The following is a 19,431-nucleotide window of genomic DNA, read 5'->3' on the forward strand; positions in this document are numbered from 1 at the left end:
AGTAGTGCTGAGTTCTTTATTTAGTAATCATCTGATAGGCAGGCTACCATGGGTTCTGTATATAGAACATGGTTTGTTTTTAGTGTTTTAAATTAATATTCCTGAGTTATCGTCAACTCACCTGCCCTTTCTTTTCTGGGAAGAAGCTATCTGTGTTTTCAGATAACCTCTTGGGTCTCCCATCTGTGCTGACAAGTGTGGAATGGCAGAACTAGAGTTCATACTCGCTGTAATGCCTCTTCACAGCCATCTTTGACTCCGCGGCCAGGGACACGGGGCACTAAACTCATCGGGGACGATGTACTGGCCTGAAAGAAGGACAAACTACCTTTCCTCGTGTCAACTAGAAAGTTGGGCTTAGAAGCGTATTTGGATGTGTCCAGATGTGCCTAGTGCCTTTGCCTAAACTTTGAAATGAGGTCATAAGCCAGGGAATTTTCAAAACTGTGTCTCTTATTCGTTGAAAAGCATTTCTGTTGGACCAGAGTTGGCTTTCTAACTTTTAAGTTTTGAACCGTAAGACTGGAATGTCGATCTTACTCCTTCATCCGTCCGTAAGAGAAGTAGCTATCCAGTCTACTGTGGGCCAAGTGTCGTGCTAGGTAGGCCAACAAATGGAGGAATGTGGTGTGGATCCCATCCCCAGGGAGGCTGTCACTGAGTGAGGAAGTCAGGCAGACCAAACCAACCAAGCAAGACCAAAAAGCCACCACCAGATGGTTGATTCTATCTAAGTAAGAGGCCCGATTCTAAATAAGAAGAATTACTTAACTTGTCCTGGAGAGGTGAAGGAGGTCTTCCTGGGGGAGGTGATACCTGCCGCTTGAGGGACAACCTTTGAAATGACCGTTTGGCAGTCCTCAAGCAGCAATGGGAAGCTGTGTATGCTCTCTGGAAGGAAGAGATTTCCCTTTTTGTATTATTTCCTTCCTCTCTGAGTTTGCATAACTACCATATTAATGAATCATGAAACAGCAGAGCCCTTGGTGTGGTCTTTGAAAAAACTGATACATTCCTTAAGGAGACCCACTTGGAAATACTGAGCCTAGGGGATAGGAGTTTTATATCAAGTATTTCTTATCCAAGGCTGATACATTCAGCAGACACAATTTGCCTGTTGCCTATAAAATCCATTAGATGGTGATGTGTTGTGGTCACGTGGGACTCTGTGGAATATGGCATTATTTTACAAGCTCAAGGTCACTATCTAGAGCTTTTGTCTTCCTCTCAATGGCATACCCCCAAAATTGACCTCTCGCTCATATTATAAGGACTTTTGGGTTGGCTGTGGCTTTGCTCCATGACATCCTCATTCCGGGACCCAGGTAAAGGAGCAGCCTCTAACTTGGGCATGCTGACCTCCTGGCTGGACCAGGGGATATGGCCGTTTTCCATGCCCAGGTCCCATTGGCCACAGCTGATTTCAACAGCACAGGAAGGGAGCACAAAGGTGGATGCCAGGGGGCAATGGGCCCAGGGGAGAGGGGCAGACATTTTGAACCACTGATACCATTCACCACAGTGTAGGTGGAGGAGTTGGGGAAGGAAGAAAGATTTCATTCATGTCAAAAACTTTCTGTATCGCGTGTGTGACGTGATTGGATTCACACTCTTGCTTTGTCTGTGGAATTATGGGGACTTTTACAATGGATATTTGCTGAATAATTAGTAGGTTGATTTTATAAGACAGACATAAATGTCATTCTCCATTTTTATCTGGTGTAAATGGCGCAGTTGGCAAGTACTGGGTTTTTGAAGGAAGCCCTGATGTGTTAGGTGAAACTTACGTATGTCTGGGAAAGCCTAAAACTCAAGCTTGCCTCCCCAACATGTAGTGTAGTGACATCCCGTAGCCTCAGGGTTTCAGACTGCCACCATGGTCCTGACGCGCCCAGCAGTATCTGATAGATGCTGTCCCCAGTAAGACCCAGGCTGCGTCCCAGGAGAGTAGGTCACAAGATGCGTGTGAGTTCCGTGCCCGTTTGACAATGGAAACGTCACGTGCCGTGTGGTTGCCTAGAATCCTGTCCAACCTGAACCTTGGTCTCCTGACAGCGACCTACTAGGTAGGTTGCTTAGACTCGTGCTCCCTCCTGCTGTGTCCAGTGAGCAAATGGAGAGTGACCCTGCGGGCATGGGGCATCTCCCGTGTGACTCTCAACACAGTGACAACCGCCTGTCCGTGCTGATGGCCCCTGAGCAAGCTCGGTGGCTTGGTCTGGCACGCTCATAATCATCTCCACGGCCTGTCCCTAGTGGCCGCAGATGATGGGCTTTTCCATCCTGCCCTTGAGGTCCGTGGTGGGAAAGAGCAGAAAAAAATGAAAGCATTGTTTTGCGCACGGCTGGACATCTGTGTCTCTGAATCGGCCCGCTGTGTGCCTGGGGCAGCTGCTGGGGCTGTTTTGCTGAATGTGAACTTTGTCCGCTGACTCGAGTCACAATTGGTCTTGGATCCTCTGAAATCGAAACGGTCAGACCACGTTTTTCTAATATTCAGTTGGATCGTACCTTTGCTCTGAAGTGGAGCTGACTCGCATGCTTTGGTGCCGGCAGCGGGGGTTGCGTCTCTGTTTTCCTGGTCAGTGTGGCTTGTTTTTCCAAGGCTGCTACTTACCTTGTCCGATGCCCACACTCAGGGGAGCGGGAGGGCGGCTCCCTCTGGAACTGTGGCCACGGATGCTTCAGGGCTTGTTGCCTTGAGTGTGAGTGTTAGGGAGAGGGCGGTCTTTTCGGAGAGGGATCAGGGGAGCACCAAGGACAGCTAACCTACAGGTTCGCTGGCCCCGTGGCAGGGACTTGGCCGTGGACTTCAGATAGCACCGTGCTCAGACCCTTCATTGGAAGCATCGACGCCTCGGTCGCCGTCTGAGGGCTGTAGTGTCGAGATTCTCTGCGTCGCTGCGCACTGAGTCACCTAGGGGGCATTTGATATGCTGGGGGCCACCTCCCGAAGTTCTGACTCAGTTGGTGGGGGCAGGGGAGGAACGGGCATCTTTTGTTTTCCAAAGAACCCCAGGTGATTCTAATGTTCAGCTAGAGTGGAGAACCTCTGTTTTGGGGGTTTCCATAGCTTTCGTTGAAACTATGATTTTCTGTCCTGCTAGAGTGAATTTCTGCATGAAGAAAAGGCATATGTTTGAGTAGGGGTATTGGTAGAGGGAGAGGGCAGTTTCTGTCTTTAGTAACGTTAATTAAGGTGAAAAATAATGCTAACGCTGGCCATCGGTTATCGAATAGCTACACTAGGTGCCGTGCTAAATATTAGCCTTATAAGGTAAACACAATTATCATTCTCCGTTTGATAGGTAAGGAAACCAAGGCTTAGAGGCATCATGGAATTTCCCCAGTCACCCAGCTAATAAGTGACAGAGCCAGAACTTGAACTTGGTCTCTCTGACTCCAAAGCTCATCCTATCAGTCGGGCCCCTGAGATGATAAACTTAAATATAAAATTTTGGATGAAAGGATGAGATGTCAGAAAAGGGGCATTCACTGAGAATAATATGTGTCTATATTATTAAGAAATTATTCTTTTTTGAAAAAAGAAAAAATGATATGCTTGGATGTCTTTGTTCTTTTCCCTTAAGTACAGTATTTCGCTCCTAAAAACCTAGGAAAGTTCAAGGCACGCGCCAGAACCTGAGGGCTTGAACACGGATGTGGGAATTAGGTGGTGACTTCCGAGTTTAGCGCGTCTGTGTTCCGTGTTCCCCATTTGGGGAATGGAAATGGTTTCTTGTAATGTGAACTCCCATGAAGTGTGGTGCCTCCTTGTAGTTCTTCTGCTGTCCAGATCGCGGAATCACTGGACTGTGGGATACAAAATCCGGGCGTTTCTCGTTTTGTTCCTTGGTTAGAACAACCTTTCTGTGGTTATCGTTGTTGTTTTTCTGCAGGCTGGTAAATCTGAGTCCTTACTTCAACTGCTGCGTTTATCCTTGAATGCCTGTTAAAAGTCCAGAATGGTACCAGGCCAAGCCCCTAGAGATTCTACCACCTGTTCCTGGCAGTCCTATCTATCCCCATACATATGAAAGAATGTTGTAGATTCGGGCACCTAGTAAATATTTGTTAAATGAGGGAGTGAATGAATTTTGCAAATACGGGCCATGATTGAAACAGTGCCTTCCATGTTGCTAAGGATTTCTTGGGGAGATGAGAAAGATCTTAGTTAACGGGTAAGCTTCCAGCTTCTGCCTGGGGCCTCATAGTCTGGTAGCCAACTCCTAATTGCCTACCTGGAAGACCTTTCTGTACGCAAAGCGTAGCAATATTAACGGGCTTGAAAACATCACCAGCCTCTGCTTATCTCTCTTAGCCTTGATGAAAGGAGGCTGACTTGTTCGTCAGCTGGCAGTAGTGTCTTTCATATTATAAGTTAGAGAAAGGGCAGAGTCCCCAGGGCACGGGAGGAGCTACCTCCCAGCCCGTGTGAAAGAGGAGAAGCCCCACTCTGATGCTGGCTTGCCATGCAGAGTCCCACGGGGACACCTGGATTGCACCCTGCTCCCTCTGCGAGTTCACAGTGCTGTCACTGGAGTTATAAAGGGACGGTTAGGCCTGTGTTCTTGGGTCTTTAGCCAGACAGCACAAGTATTTTTAGGGCCCTTCTTGTCTCAATCTGATTTCTGCTTGAAACTTTAACACATGCAGGCTGCACTGGAATGACTTTTAAACTACTCTCTGGGTAGCGTAGAAGGGGGTGGATTAGCACTACAGCCTTTAAGCAGCGCTTTTTTCTTTTTTCTTTTTCTTTCTTTTTTTTTTTTTTTTTTTTTTTTTTTTTTTTTTTTTTTTATTGCTAAATATCCAACCGGCTGAACGGAGGAAATTCAAGTCTAACCCTGGAGGGACCCCTGTTTAGTCATCTGTCTAGACAGACGGGTTCATATAATGGGCCTCTCTGTTTCTTTTGCTTTGTTATAACAGACGGTGGTCCCTTCCTTTAAACTTGTGAAGATGACAGCCTTTGGTTTTTTTGATCCTGACCTATGGTTGATAAAGCCAAGAAAGTGACTCACACATGAGCCAAAGATGACTCTTGAGTGTGGCACTTAGTCTATGATATAATAGAAAGAAAATACAGGCTTTGCATAAAAGAGACCTGGATAAAATCCTAACTGTGTAATATCGGGCAAGTCAGCTACCTTCTCTGAACCTCATCTTTCTCTTCTCTAAAATGAGAATGAATTTTTAAAAATCTGCTTCTTAATGGGACTTCAAAAAAAAGAATACATGAAAATAACTTGCACAGGGTAGGGGCTAAGTAAACCATCATCATTCATTCATCCATTCATTCATTTCAGGGTGATCAGTGACATCTTCACTTTCTAGCTTTTGTAGCCCGAGAACTATAGAGAAACCATAAATTCCAGCCCATGTTTTTTAATTTCCAATTTCCATACGTTGAGAAAACCAAGCATACATTTTTTAAAAAGTCTACGAAAAGAATTTTAAGAAGTGCCAGCAACTTTGATAAGAGGAAATAATATCAGAGATACTGTTTAAAAATTGATGGAAGTAAGTAAGGCAGAATGACATTCTTTGTCTTCTCCGGAGGGCTTGAAGCTCTCAGAACTTGCCTAAAAGGACTATGTGTGTTGTTAACTCTTTCTGCAACGAAGTGGGTACATCTGCCTCCCTTGTTGTGTCTCTAATCCCTGCCTGGCTTGTCCCTGAAAACACTGATGTGGAAAATTTTTGTTTTATTCAGTTTAATTCGGTAAATATTTACTGAGCAGATAGTGCCCCAAGGGCTTGGTACCTGAACCACACAGGTGGATAAAAAGTGGGTCCCTCCTGGAAGAGGCAGTGCGCACGGCCCAGAGGAATACGCTGGGGTCACATAATCTGGGTACAGTCGAGGTGGCACTGTTTCTAGTTCCATATGCTGGGTTGGGCTTGTTTCCTGTTTAAGCCTCAGTTTCTTATCTTCCACCAAAATGGGATAATCCTGGTGGGGTACGTGATGGATGGTACGCCTTTCCAAACAAGTCATGTTCCTTTTATTGCTGTAATTTTTAAATTGCTATTGTTCTATTACATCTGCCCTCAAGTAACTTGTAAGCCTGCTTGTGGGGACAGGTCTATACACTGACAACCCTCTACGAAGCAGAATCGTAGAAAATTGCTGAATGATATTTACAACAAAGGACAATGGTAGCACAAGGGCAAGGTGGTTGGTTAACGAAACCACCTTTTAAGAGAAGCCACCTGTACTTGTCCACAGAACAGTGTGTGTACCTCAGCAGCGAATAGCCACAGCCTTACAAGGAGAAGGGAACTAGAAAAAACTCAGCCTGTTCTTCAGCTGTTGAAGGACAGAAGCAAACGAGGTCTATGTCGATAACAAAGCTTTTCACATTTCATAGTACAGTCCGTGACATTCTCCTACATTGAAATTCCATTAGAACCCAGCGCCATACGTGGCTTCGGATATGGTATGTCTGACTCATGTCTCTTTCAATACAACTGCAATCAATAAAAAACCCCAGTAAAATGTGGTTAACCACAAGGACATCCCTCCCCACCAACCCCACCCCCAAATCAGCACTGTGATTCATTCAGTTCAGTGCTCCTCCCCCTAATATACTTTATATGGAGAGAGACTTAGGCTTCTTCAAGTACAAAGAACAGAAGTCCTGTTCTGTTGCTTGGTGCCTGAGCCTTGGTGGTATAGCTTTGCCCCTGCTGACCCCCGGGAAGCCCAGTCCTCTCCTCTACCTTGTCCAGCTGTGGCCAGAGAGAAAGTCTACCCCATGTCATGGGGTTGCGAGATAGATGCCTCCAAAGGATGCAGTCTGGGGTCCCAGAGGGTCTTGTTGGATACAAATTCCTTCCGTCTCTCTAACTACTATAACTGGCTTCTAACTGTTCCTCGGTAATGTGAGCGGGGGGCCCCCTGTTTGCCACCATCTCCTTAGTTCTAATTCATTGTCTATATGGTAGTGCTTGTCTCTTCTGTTTCTTACACAGAAGGGACCTGAATGAACCGCAAGAGCTGTGGATGTACTAGGAGGGGTGGAGGGAGCCAGGGGGACGCAGGGAGGGGACGAGAAGGGTAAGAGACAAACAGGTGTAGTAAAGGCACAAAGGTAGCCTTCGCCTGCTTGCTGTTTGGGCCCATGGCCATCACCGGCTCAAGCAGCACCTTCCAGGGCCAGTGAGCCAGAGGGATGTCTGCCAGCAGGCTCGAGCTGTCCTTGAAACATGACCTTCTGTCACCCATGGGGGAAGTAAAGCCTCACTCTTACCTTTAATTGCAAAAGCAAACCAAGAGAGTGTGCGACATTGTCTTTATCCTTAGGAAAATGTTGCCCCTTTCTTTGTTCCTACCTGCGCCTCAAAGCCACCTCTCGTGTGCTTTCTCAAGGTGGCCATCTGGGACGAGGTTTTATTTAAAAATTCTGAGGTTAGGGGCACCTGGGCGGCTCAGTTGTTTAAGTGTCTGACTCTTGGTTTTGGCTTAGGTCATGATCTCATGGTTTGTGAGTTCGAGCCCCCCCATTGGGCTCTGTGCTGACAGCGCAGAGCCTGCCTGAGATTCTGTGTCTCCCTCTCCCTCTCCCTCTCCCTCCCCCTCTACCCCCCTCCCCTCCCTCTCTGTCTGTGTCTCAAAAATAAATACATAAGAAACTGAAAAATAAGAAAAAAATGGTATTTTTTTTTTCTGTTCTTATGACTGAGAAAAGTTCAGTCCTGACATCTGAATTGGTGAAGTCCAACTTTAAGTCGCTGGCTGTGATATAATCTAATTTTACCATTTTCCTCTACTTGTTGTTAGTGGAGAAAGGAAGGCCTAGTAAAGTCTAATCGCATTTAGCTTCTTTTGCTTAAGGAACAAGTTACCCTTTGCTAGGATCTTTATATTCTGTCTTTTATTTACACTTGGTATTTGGTCAATAATAACAATAATGGCAACAACAATAACATTTACTGCGTATACTTATGTAGTGCTTCTTATACTCCAGGGACTTTTCTAAGCACTTCAGAGATATTGGTTCATTTGATCCTGGCAATAATTGATAGGTATTATTATTGTCTCTATTCAACATAGGAGGAAATCAAGGCACAGAGAGAGATTAAATAACTTGCCCAAGTTCAACAGCAGTTAAGTGGTAGAGACAGGACACATACCCCCCATAGCTGTCACCTCCATGAATTAGAAGCTCCTATCAGTCACCAATCATGTGACCCAAAAGCAGTGACTTTTTTTTTTTTGAATTTTATTATTATTATTATTTTTAATTAACGTTTATTTACTTTTGAGACAGAGAGAGACAGAGCATGAACGGGGGAGGGGCAGAGAGAGAGGGAGACACAGAATCGGAAGCAGGCTCCAGGCCCTGAGGTGTCAGCCCAGAGCCCAACGCGGGGCTTGAACTCACGGACCGCGAGATCGTGACCTGAGCTGAAGTCGGACGCTTAACCGACTGAGCCACCCAGGCGCCCCAAAAGCAGTGACTTTTGTTGCGATGCTTACAGATATAGACTCTGGAATGAAAGTTGCTTAGGTCTGTTGTTTCGGGGAAAGGCAGTCCACTCTGGAAGTAGAGTCCATTTGGACTAAAATAGATAAATCATGTGTCTATGTATATTGGAAGCCTATGTGGCACACATATGCACAGTGCTCCTTGCGTTCTAAACAGAAAAGAGCAATCCGCGTGCCAAGTTCTCTTCAGATGGCTTTAAAAAAAATAGAAAGAAACGTAGCCCTTTGATTAGCAAACAGTACAAATGTTTATAGACTTGGAGGATTTTTAATATCTTTATTTGAATTGCACAAAGCAGCCAAATGTAGTTTGGCCCTGGGCTGCAGCATATACGTGTCTGGGGCCAACAAGTAACAGCACTCGGCCCGGGATGCCAAGCATTCCAGACCTGTTACCTTGTAAGTGTAATATTTACCAGATTTTTGCTTCATCTGGTGATGAGGAGCAGAGCTGAGCCGAATTGGGGGCGGGGCAGGCCGCCTGGAAGGGAGCTGGGTGTTCAGGGGAATCTCTGAATGAGTAGGTAGCGGGGAAGGTGAACAGACATTTGCCAGGGACAGCCCTTTTGCTGACGAACTTGGAGTCCGGGAAAAAATGATAGAGGCCCAACCCGCGTGCTGGGGTGCTGACCGAGCGCCAGGCTCAGGTCCCAATCCTGTTGCACCCCCATGGCTCTGCGGGAGACGCTGTGTCATCTCCATTCCGCAGATGGGGAGCGTGCAGTCTTCAAGGCTGAAGTGGGTTGCCCGGGTTGTGTTCCAAGGTCTGTCCGTATTTTGACTTTAAGTGAAACTGGTTAAGAGCAAGGGGTGAGGGCGGCCGAGCCGGGTCAGACGAGCCCCCCCCGTTGACTCTCCCTTCCTCTGGCCTTCCCAGCCACCCTCCAACTGGGTGTTAGTCACATTTTACAAATGAGGAAACTGAGGCCTAACGGAGCGAAGAGATTTGTCCCAAGGCCGGCTTTTCGGTGGCAAGGCCAGGAGTGGACTCCGGGCCGGCCGAATCACAAAACTTCAGTCTCCTTGTGCTAAAGCGAGAGTCTCCATTAGCTGCCAGCACCAAGATTACGGACAAAAGCAAACCCCAAAGCTCTGGGCAAGCGCAGCGTTGTGTGCTGTTCCGAAAAGAGAAGGGGCTTGAGGCAGACAGCCCGTCCTGAACCCCGTATGTCGATAAACAGAGCTAGTAAATGAGATACTTTATTAGGGGTGTGTGTGTGTGTGTGTGTGTGTGTACACGTGTGCACCCGTGGGGAGTTGCAGGCTGGAGCGGACGAGCGTTATTCCCAAATCAGAGGGAGCAGCCGTTGCCAGAGAAATACACGTATAATGTCCCGTGTTTTAGTTTCGTTATCACTTCATCTGATGAGTAAATGGTGCCGAGAACAAGATCCCCAAGGTCAGCGAAAGGAGATGGGGAAAGCTGGCTCCAGTTCTTTCTGCCTTTACCAGATGGGCATTTCTGCCATTAGGACCCTCAACAGAGCTGTGATTTGGCAGGGGCGGGGCGGGGGAGGGGGGTGCGCGGCGGCTGGTGCAGCGGCAGGAAATTCAGCCATGGCCAGGGAAGCAGCCCCTCACTCCCACCCTCACCTCCGCCCCGTAGTGCTCGGGGCTGTCTTCCAATGAGGCTGGAAACATCCACAGAAGAGCCAAGAAGGCCCTGAGGCCCCGTGCGAGAGCCTTTATTCCACCACCGTGCCTGTTGCTTTGGGGGATTGTGCTTGGGTTGAATCTCACTCCGAAAGGAGTGGTTTTAGCCGAAGATGGAAAAATCATAAAAGTAAAGGGGAAATGAAGCTCCCTGGTAGTGTCGTCCGTGCAGAAACAGACCTCGAGACTTCAGCAGGCACTGGTTCTTGCCGATGCCGGACTGGTCCGGGGACGGGCTGTGAGCACCCGGCTTCACTTCCAACGCAAAGGAGGTAGTCAGGTTCATTCTCTGCGGAAATTTAGCTTTTCTTCTCCCCTGGCTTCTCAGTGCCACTGGGTCCTGTGGCACATCTGGACACAGGAAACTGAGTCCATCATTTGAAACCTAAAAGCAGGAGATAGTAGGGTGACCGGTCTGCAGTGACGCAGCCAGTGCTAAGAGAGTCGGGATCAGGCAAAGGAGGACCGGAGTTACCAACCCCGGCTCCCCAAACCGTGCGAGACCATCTTCAAACGGCTACCTCTAGTCTCTGGGGGAGCTCCCAGCTTCGCGGACATTCCTTTCCAAGCACTGGGGGCGTATGGAGGTATGGCGTGCTGTCAGTCTTTTCCGTCATCCTCTCGGTGTTTGGAAAGAAGTCTTTATGGGGGTGAGGAGGTTGTGATATGACACGAACCTACTGTAAATTGCTTTCAGAGTCTTCTTGGAAAGAACTGGGTTTTAAATTCAACATTAGATGACAAAGAAGGGTTTCAGGGAAGAGTAAAACAGCAAATGGAAAGGCAACTCTCCACCAGGAGGAAAGAAAACTTGTGAAAGAGTCTTAAACTTTTGGATTCTGCCCGTGGATATTCCAGGAAAGCTGCAGAACTGGATTTATGATGTAAACAGGGGTTTAATTGGAACACTGTGAGTGCAAAAGAACCTCACGTGTAGACAGAATCTGAAATCCCTGTTTTTTCCATGTTTAATCCTCCTGGGATTTGTAAGGGATTTTTAGGAGGTTTCAGAATGCAAGGCTGGAAAGCATGTGTCTTTTAAAAAAATGTATCATCCATTGTAAATATAAACCTACACTAACAAAAATACAATAACATTCTGAACTGTAATGACAGGAGTGTTAATTTGTCCTTCGGAGGTCCCTTTCTTTTTGATGGGAAAGCTGGTAACTTGCAGGAAGGAGATTCTCAGGCTCGCAATGGCTTCAGAGGCAACTAGAAAACCCTTGCAGAAACTGCTCATCCCTTTAACTATGATGTTTGGGAGTTTTTTTACTGACGAATTTCAACAAAAGTGCATGTCAGAGGGCTCACAAAATTTGGTGATATGTTTCATGAGTCAGGTTTCAAGGAGTTAGAAATTGCAACAGAATTAACCACAGGCTTCTGAAGAACTTTCTTTGAAGGGCATTTTTAAATAAAAAAAAATATTGCCTTTGGATTTCCCCACCTAAAAAGGTAGAGAGTCAACACGTACTGACAAAAAAGTACCACATTCTGGAGCATCCCGAGAATTGTGAAATGACCTAGAATGCCTCCCCTCCACCCTTTCCTTCATTATGGCATCGGGGAGTTTTTGTCACACATGACAATTTTGTGGTGGTGTGTCAGTTCCATAGGGATGAGATCTACAGAAAGTTTATTTAAATCATATAAAGTAATTTGCGGGGCTTTCCCCCCTTCCTCTTCCAGGACCTCTTAATTCATTAAAAAAAAAAAAAAGGAGAAAGTAAGAGACAAGGAATTAAATGTCATTGGGTACTTTTCTTAGTTTTAATGACTGCACCTGGTTATTCATTGGTTTATAGGATTAAAAAGTTATAATCCTTTTCATGTAGAGAATCAACATACCTATGTGTGTGAGAATAGAATTAGAAAAACTTGACATGGAAAAGCATTGCAGGTATGTGGGAGATTTGAAACACCGAGAAAAGCAAGAATGTTAAATACTCCATTATTATGAACAGGATTGTGTGTAATACGGGCTGGTGTTACCTTTTGAAGCGATGCAGTACAACTGGTCCGTTGTAAGACCCTTCTTCGACTGCGCCATTGACTACCTGTGTGACCAGTGATACAGCACTTAATCTGTCTAAGCCTTACCTCTTCATCTGCAAATGGGAATGAAAATAGGATATACCTCATAGATTCCTTGTGAGCCTTAAAGGAGAGAATCCAGGGAAGGCTCTTAGCTGCTGGTGTTATTATTGGCCCTTTCCATGTTGGGAGGCTGACTTTCCAGGCAGTGGATTTACCATATGTTTGCTTCACCTCACTTCTTACCTCCTTTTTTTTTTCTTAAAGGATTTATTTTATTTATTTTGAGAGAGAGAGAGAGAGAGAGAGAGAGAGAGAGAGAAGGAACATGTGCAAGCGGGGGAGGGGCAGAGAGAAAGAGAGAGAGAATCTCAGGCAGGCTGCATGTTATTAGCACCGAGCCTGATATGGGGCTCTATGCCACGAACCGTGAGATCATGAACTGAGCTGAAATCAAGAGTTGGACACTGAACCAGCTGAGCCACCCAGGCACCCCTTCACCTCCTTAAGTTCAGGGGCCATGGATAGTCCATTCCCATCCCTAAGGTGTGGCCAAAAAGGAACAGAAGGCAAAACTCAAATCTGTCTCGAATGGATGGTTAGATTGACCTGGGACTGGGAAGGGGGACCTGTAAGGCCACTCAGTGAAGCTGGGAGAGCAAACAATAGTTGGCTGCAGGTGTGTTGAGGCTTCCCCGGGTGCAGGCAGAGCCCCAGGCAAGTGTCATTCATGGGACTGGTGTCACAGGGATCGCACATAACCGTCCTGAGGGTGGCTTGAGTTCTCTGCCTTGAAATCTGCACGAACCCTTCCCATGTCTGAGGTGATGTGTTGAGTGGAAAGAACACCTGTCAGGGGTCAGGACCTGGGCTTGGTAGTCGCTTGTTAGTGCTGTCCGGTCTCAAGCTCTGGGCCTCAGTTTACTTATCTGCAGAGCGAGAGATCTATCTCCAAAGTTATTTCCAGGGGACTCGATAAGGTACTGAAAGCAAATGCTTGTTATCTTGGAATGACTTCCCGGTGTGTGGACGGCCTGAACTTCTTCAGTGACACCTGAAAATAAGTTTAAGCTCTGTCACCTTACGCTTATTTGTCGCTTTACATTGGACAAAACGCTTGCATAAACATCACCCTATTTGAACCTAACTGGAGCCCTGTGAACGAGTCACAAGTTCGCCAGGCACAGAGAGGCTATGGGGTCGTCCCCCAGGCAACACCGCTTCAGAGGCAAATGGGAATTCTTACTAAGAAATGGCATAAGCCACCCATCCCCTTCCCTGTACAGTCTGGGCGTTTTTAACCGAAGCGTTTTGATAAAACCGTATGTCAAGGCGAAGGTCAAAGTCTCCCCACTGAGCTACAGCAGACAGCGTTGGGTCCGGGGCTAGCAAATCACACACACAGCGGGTCCTCCGCTGGTGAGAAGGAGCTGTGACCCAGACCTCAGAGTGGCTCCTTCAAAATCCAAAGGAGGCTTTTTACGAGTTCAGTCTCTGAACTCTTGGGGTGTCTGACCCCTCCCTCTGTCCTCTTTAGGAAAACTGAACGTTCCAACTGCTCGTACCAGGCTGGTTTGATAAACTTCAGCATAGTGTGCAGATCCTCAGGGGGGTCGCCTTTGAAAGGCCATCTGGTTCTGCCATCTCTCCTTGACTCCTGTCGTAAGACTGCTCCCAAATTACCAGCTTCCTCTGTGGATAGCTTCGACCCATGGAAGGCTTGAATGAGCTTGGGTTGTTCTGGGACTTTCCACCGCCTGGTCCTTAAAGTACTACAGAACAGACCTTTATCGGAAGGAGACGTGGGGCCATGGATAGAGAGTGGACTTGGGAACAGAGAGACTTCGGTTTGCAATTTCTGGCCCCTTCTCTGTTCTGGCTGTCTTCACAAGTGGCTTGCCTGTAAACCCCAGTCCTTTCACTTATACCCTGGGAGCCGCAACGGGTGGGATGATCTAACACAGAGCAGACGCTGTCAACAGACGGTACTTACATGAGATGTCACTAGGTTTCAAAAGATTGTGTGCAAGAAAGTGTTTTGTAAGTGGTATGCGAACGTGGGTACTTTTAATAGCAGAATCACTAGAAATCTCCTTCTACCCCTGGTGTAGATGGGAGTAAGCCGGGGGGTCAGCAAATCTGGTGAAACCGAGTGTGGTTTTCTAAGACACGTCCTATTGAATCGGGCTCCCCTGTGCCCACGGGTCTCTGATTCTCGTCGTTGTAAACTGAACAGCAGAGGCAGACCCGAGGGCTGCACTGAGGGTGTGCGTTCGATTCCGGAAAGCAGAGAAAAGGATGGCTCCCGTCCCCAGGGTTTTGGGTACAGCTGCAGTTTTGACATATGGGACCTCTTCTTTCTTCCTGGTTGGAAGAGTCTCCTTGACACTAGTCTCCTGGAGTAGATACAGCTTTCCTGCTGCTACTCTGGACGGTCATTTACAATATGACCTTACGTTTTTTTGGCTACTTGTTATGTTCCTATTCATTATTTTATCTAACCCTTCACAGCAGTTCCTAGAGGCAAGAGTTGGCATTAGCTCATTAAAAACAGAAATGAGCCTGAGTCTTTGCCCTCACGCTGCTCACATCTTATGGGGTAAAAAATGTGAAGAGCTGGCTATGATATACGATACCACCAGTGCCGTTGGGGCACAAAGAGGGGAGAAATCGATTTCGCTCTGGAAGAGCTGGAACTTCTTCTGAGGAGAGGAGGCACCAAGGTTGGACCTTCCAGCATAGAATTTGCCAAATGCCAAGGGTTTCTGGGAGAAGAAGTAATGCAGCAGGGGTGTGGGTGTGGTGGTGGGTCGGCATCTGGCCGGTTGGGAAATCACAGGTGCACTTAGGGCAGAATATACTCTGGCAGGGGCGGGAGGGAGGACAGATGGCAGAGGGCCCGTGAAGCTGGGGTCACAGGGTCACAAAGCCAGTCGTGTCGTGAGGTTGTCTCTTTGAAGTTATTGGACGTTATTGTAGAGACGTCGGTGGTTGGAGATTAAGAGGGAGGAGAGGATGGGGAAGCATGGAGGCGAGCTTGCTTGGCCCCGTGGTGCCCGACCTTCTAGAAAAGGCATGCCAAGCTGTAGCCGAGTCCGTGCTTTCTAAAGCCCAGCAACCTCAGCGGAAGGCAGGGACTCTCCCAGCCTTAGACGGAAGCGTGGAGCCCAAGCCCAGCATCCTCTTAGGTGTGGAGGAACTGAGACCGGAAGGGTTTGCTGATGCGCCACAGTGAGGGCCGTGGACAAACTGTACCGCGGTCTCTTCAGTCTCATTTCTGCAAAGCCCCTCCCTCGTTGTGCACCTTACGCCCCTTCCCAGCCTAAATGGGCACCGCTGAGACCCATTCCCACTCGACCTTTTCACTTCCTACCCTGGACTTAGGAGAAAAGCTGGTCTGATTGAAGGCTGGGAAAATAACACTGACTCCATGCTGGCCGTCTTCCTCTCTCTCTAAAGTACTTTTAGGGTTCTGGGATCCTCCTCCAAGATATTCGAGGGTGCCAAACATGCCGTGAAGTTCACGTCTCTGTTGGTCTTACCCCATCCCCTTATCACCCACCTGCTCAGTGTTATTCTTCATAGAAATGAACGCAGCCAGGGGCTTCTCAGTCAGTTAAGCATCCGACTTCGCCTCAGGTCATGTTCTCACTGTTCAAGAGTTTAGAGTTTGAGCCCCACGTCGTCAGGCTCTGTGCTGACAGCATGGAGCCTGCTTGCGATTCTCTCTCTCTCTCTCTCTCTCTCTCTCTCTCTCTTCCTCTATCTCCCTCTCCCTCTCTCTCTCTCTGCCCCTCCTTCACTCACACTTTCTCTCTCTTCCAAAATAAATAAATATGCTTAAAAGAAAAAAAAGAAATGAATGCAGCCTGGAAGGTCCACCAAGAGCAGAGCCACACATCTATGTGTTCTGCAAGATTAGAATCCATAGTTAGAGGACGCAGTGCACCCACAGAGCAGTGGGTGTGAGATGAGACATAGGGTAGAGTTACAGCATTCTAGAGAAGCCATATTTGCCTTTTTGAGCCCTCCTAGCTTCCCTCCTACAACAACAGCATAATGTGTGGTCAGCTGGTTTCAAAAAAAAAAATTAGCAAAGGGATCAGTTGGAGTTTGTAAAGGTCCATCTGTGTTTGGGCTGCCCTGATTGCCTGTCCAAGCAGAATGGCCTCTGTGAGGCCATCTTAGGGGAAGGGAGCTCACAGCTGGTGCTCCACATCCAAAGGGAAATTCTAGAGTGCTGTACGGGCGCCTGGGTGGCTCAGCCGGCTCAGCGTCCAACTCTTGATTTCAGCTCAGGTCCTGATCTCACAGTTCACGGGATTGAGCCCCACATCAGGCTCTGCAGACAACATGGAGCCTGCTTGGGATTCTCTCTCCCTGTGTCTCTCTCTCTCTCTCTGCCCCTCCCCTGCTCTTTCTCAGAATTAATACACACACACACACACACACACACACACACACACATTTATTTATATAAACTCCCAGACTCTCTCTGAACTCTGAAAAATGATTTTGTCATTGAGGCTGATGGTCAAAAGGTGCCTCAAAGTCTTTGTGACGGCCACCACAGCAGCTGCCTGTGATCAGTCTCTCCCTCCCCACCATGGAAGAGAGCAGAGGGTTCTAAAGAGGTTGCACATCTCCTGCTGAAACTGGGGGACATGAGTCTCTTCCTGCTCCTCTCTGTCTCATTCCTCCTCAGAGTCCCAGTTAACAGAGGTCATGGTATATCACGGTCCCCAAGGTGGCTGCCTGAAATGAACATCAGTCCCTTTCTGCATCTTGGCCCCTTCTCTGCACTGGCACCCCCGGGCTGCTGTGCTTTTAGAGGAAGATGTTTCTGCTCTTGGCACTAAAAATAGCTATTCGGCAATAATAACGGAGACAAGACCCAGGGAAGTCTTTCAGATATGTTGTCTAGCCTTTTAAAATGGTCTCAAGTTACAGCTGAAACTAATATGATGTTATATGTCAATTGTATCTCCATTTAAAAAGCAGCTTAATGAAATCAGTGCAAAATGACAAGAAATAGGCATCTAAAAAGGCATAACCCACTCCCCCTAACATGGCAACAGTTATTCCACTGACTTTAAGGTACATTTGGATGTACGTTATGTAGCCCTCTCCTACCTTTGTATACCCAATCTCTTTACCTTCGTGTGCTATTTTATTCTGGTTAAGCACGTGAGTAGATACCACTCCGGTTCTCTGGGACTTCTGTTTGCTTTCATTTAAGAAGCACCAGCCTTGTTCAAAGAGCTCTTCTTTAAAGGGGACTTAGTAAATGCTTTTGAGGAAGTGGAGGAGAGCCGCTGACTTGGGACTGAGGAGAAGCATCTGTCCTGTGCCGTGAGAAAACAGAGTAGATAGAGAAAGCTTCAGAAACCACCTGAGTTTTGACCCTTTGTCAGAAAGACTTCTGATGTTTTCTGGAACAAAGAAAAATTAGAGAGCTGTCAGATTAGGCTTTCCTAAAGAGGAGAACCTCTTTTCTTCTTCTTCTTCTTCTTAAGAATTCTCTCTCTCTTCTCAAAATTGCAGCCCCTTCCATTTTTGCAGGGGGTATAAAAGAAAGTGGATGGGTTGGATTAACTCTTTGGATGTCCTGGATCTTGTTGTTCCATCAGTTCTAAGTCCCTAAGAGCAGGCTAAATTTCATATATTTTATAGCCTCTGTACACCCGAATCATGGGATTGACGCTAAACCATTGGGCTTGCTCTCAGACACTTACATAAAAATAACCATACTCAAACATTTTAAACTACTCAGCTGTGGCTCTAGTTCTGCCATGGAGATTTCCTGTTGTAAAGATGGTTTCTTCTCCTCCCGCAAAATGGTGGCCCCTCCTTGAACAGAAAGTTGCTTAGCACCCAAATGAACACGATTTCTTAAAACACGCCTAACACCCGCGGCTCCATTCCAGCACGCATGCACACCACACTTAATCTGGATTCCTATAATTCCTGTATGGTCCCATATCTTAATTGCCCATAGCTGTGTTGCCAGTACAAACAGGATGGGGAAAGAGTACACACCCTTACTGAATACATCTACCAACCCAAGGAAAGCACCATCCTTTGAAACTCTAATATTTTTTCGCAAGGTACTGAGTGGCCATCTTCTGAAATACTCAGAAGAATATCTGATAACTAAAAATTCCTTCAAAGCAATTCTTACTCCCTACCATTGTTACAGTTGAGATCCAGGGCTGGCATTCAGCACGAAGAACAATTCAGAACTTCCATGCAGCTTTGGAAACTAACCCTCAGAGTGCTGATTCATAGAAGATCGGCATTCTGCGGTGAGGTGGGTTCCAGAACCTTCCTCAGCTGTGTCCCATTGGCCACTTACTTGGTGATCTGCAGTTGGACACAGCTGGCCTGCTGATCCGCCTTGAGCAAACTGTGCCACTGCGCAGACGGAAACCTCTGTGGCACTAAGTGGGTGATTGTGTGGCATCAGGGGGCCCCTTCCCATGCACTTGGCTGTCCCCACAGAGATGAGTGGCACAGTGATGATGCCTGCCACAGTGGAGACACCTCAAAGGAAGAAGTTCTAGAACAGATTCACGTCTGTATTCACCCAAGCAAAGTTTAGGAACTTTGTTCATGATCTGTGAATGTAGGGGATTTGATGAAATATATGCCAAGTGGCTTTCTGATTTTAAGATTCTGTCCTCTGCAATATCATTTAACAAATGAATGCACAGGCTTGCCAAATCAGATTTCAAATCCATCTCAGCGTACCTGAAATGAGGAATCAAGTCAAATAAGTAGGGGTATTTGAAGAAAGGTGGAATGATTGTAAAATTCGCACACACACACAAAGCCTCAGGGTGTAAGAAATAAGACAATGGCGTCTGTAAAACAGTTTGTATGGAAAAGACCCAAGACTTGTAATTTATTATGCATTAAAAACACACAGAAAATATGAGTGCAAATGTTAAAAAAAAAAAAAGAGAGAGCAAGGATAACTTATTGTTGGGATGCATTAATAAAAATGTAACTCCCACAGTAAGGGAGGTGATAGGTCTCCTCTGTTCTGCCTTGGGGATTATGTTCAGATTGAAGGATAGGAGTTTAAGATTGGAACAAAGAGGAAACATCCACGAAAGTAAAAGGCTTTCGTGAAAAATAATGAAAGGAAGTGAGGATGTTTGCTTGGAAAAGGAAAGAAATACGGGCGGGGAGACTTCAGAACTGGCTTCAAAATTTCTGAGCACAGTCAAGCAGAAAGGAAGTAA

The 19,431-nt window shown here is 46.8% G+C and overlaps 1 protein-coding gene and 1 long non-coding RNA gene across 5 annotated transcripts in view; one reads left to right on the forward strand and one right to left on the reverse strand.

Moving 5' to 3' along the window:
- Positions 1-19,431, forward strand: part of TGFB2 (transforming growth factor beta 2) — an 82,185-nt gene that overhangs the window by 19,576 nt on the left and 43,178 nt on the right. The gene's annotated exons all lie outside the window — the stretch shown is intronic.
- LOC122235858 lies at positions 7,940-18,856 on the reverse strand. 2 transcript variants are annotated; one of them, XR_006213948.1, is made up of 3 exons: positions 18,373-18,856; positions 17,341-17,616; positions 7,940-8,014 (listed from the first exon to the last, which is right to left on the reverse strand). It is a non-coding gene; the product is annotated as an uncharacterized LOC122235858 (long non-coding RNA). The 2 variants fall into 2 exon arrangements; XR_006213947.1 differs by lacking the exon at positions 7,940-8,014 and adding an exon at positions 10,075-10,532.

Source organism: Panthera tigris, chromosome F3, assembly GCF_018350195.1.
Source record: "Panthera tigris isolate Pti1 chromosome F3, P.tigris_Pti1_mat1.1, whole genome shotgun sequence".
In the NCBI taxonomy this organism is placed as follows: domain Eukaryota; kingdom Metazoa; phylum Chordata; class Mammalia; order Carnivora; family Felidae; genus Panthera; species Panthera tigris.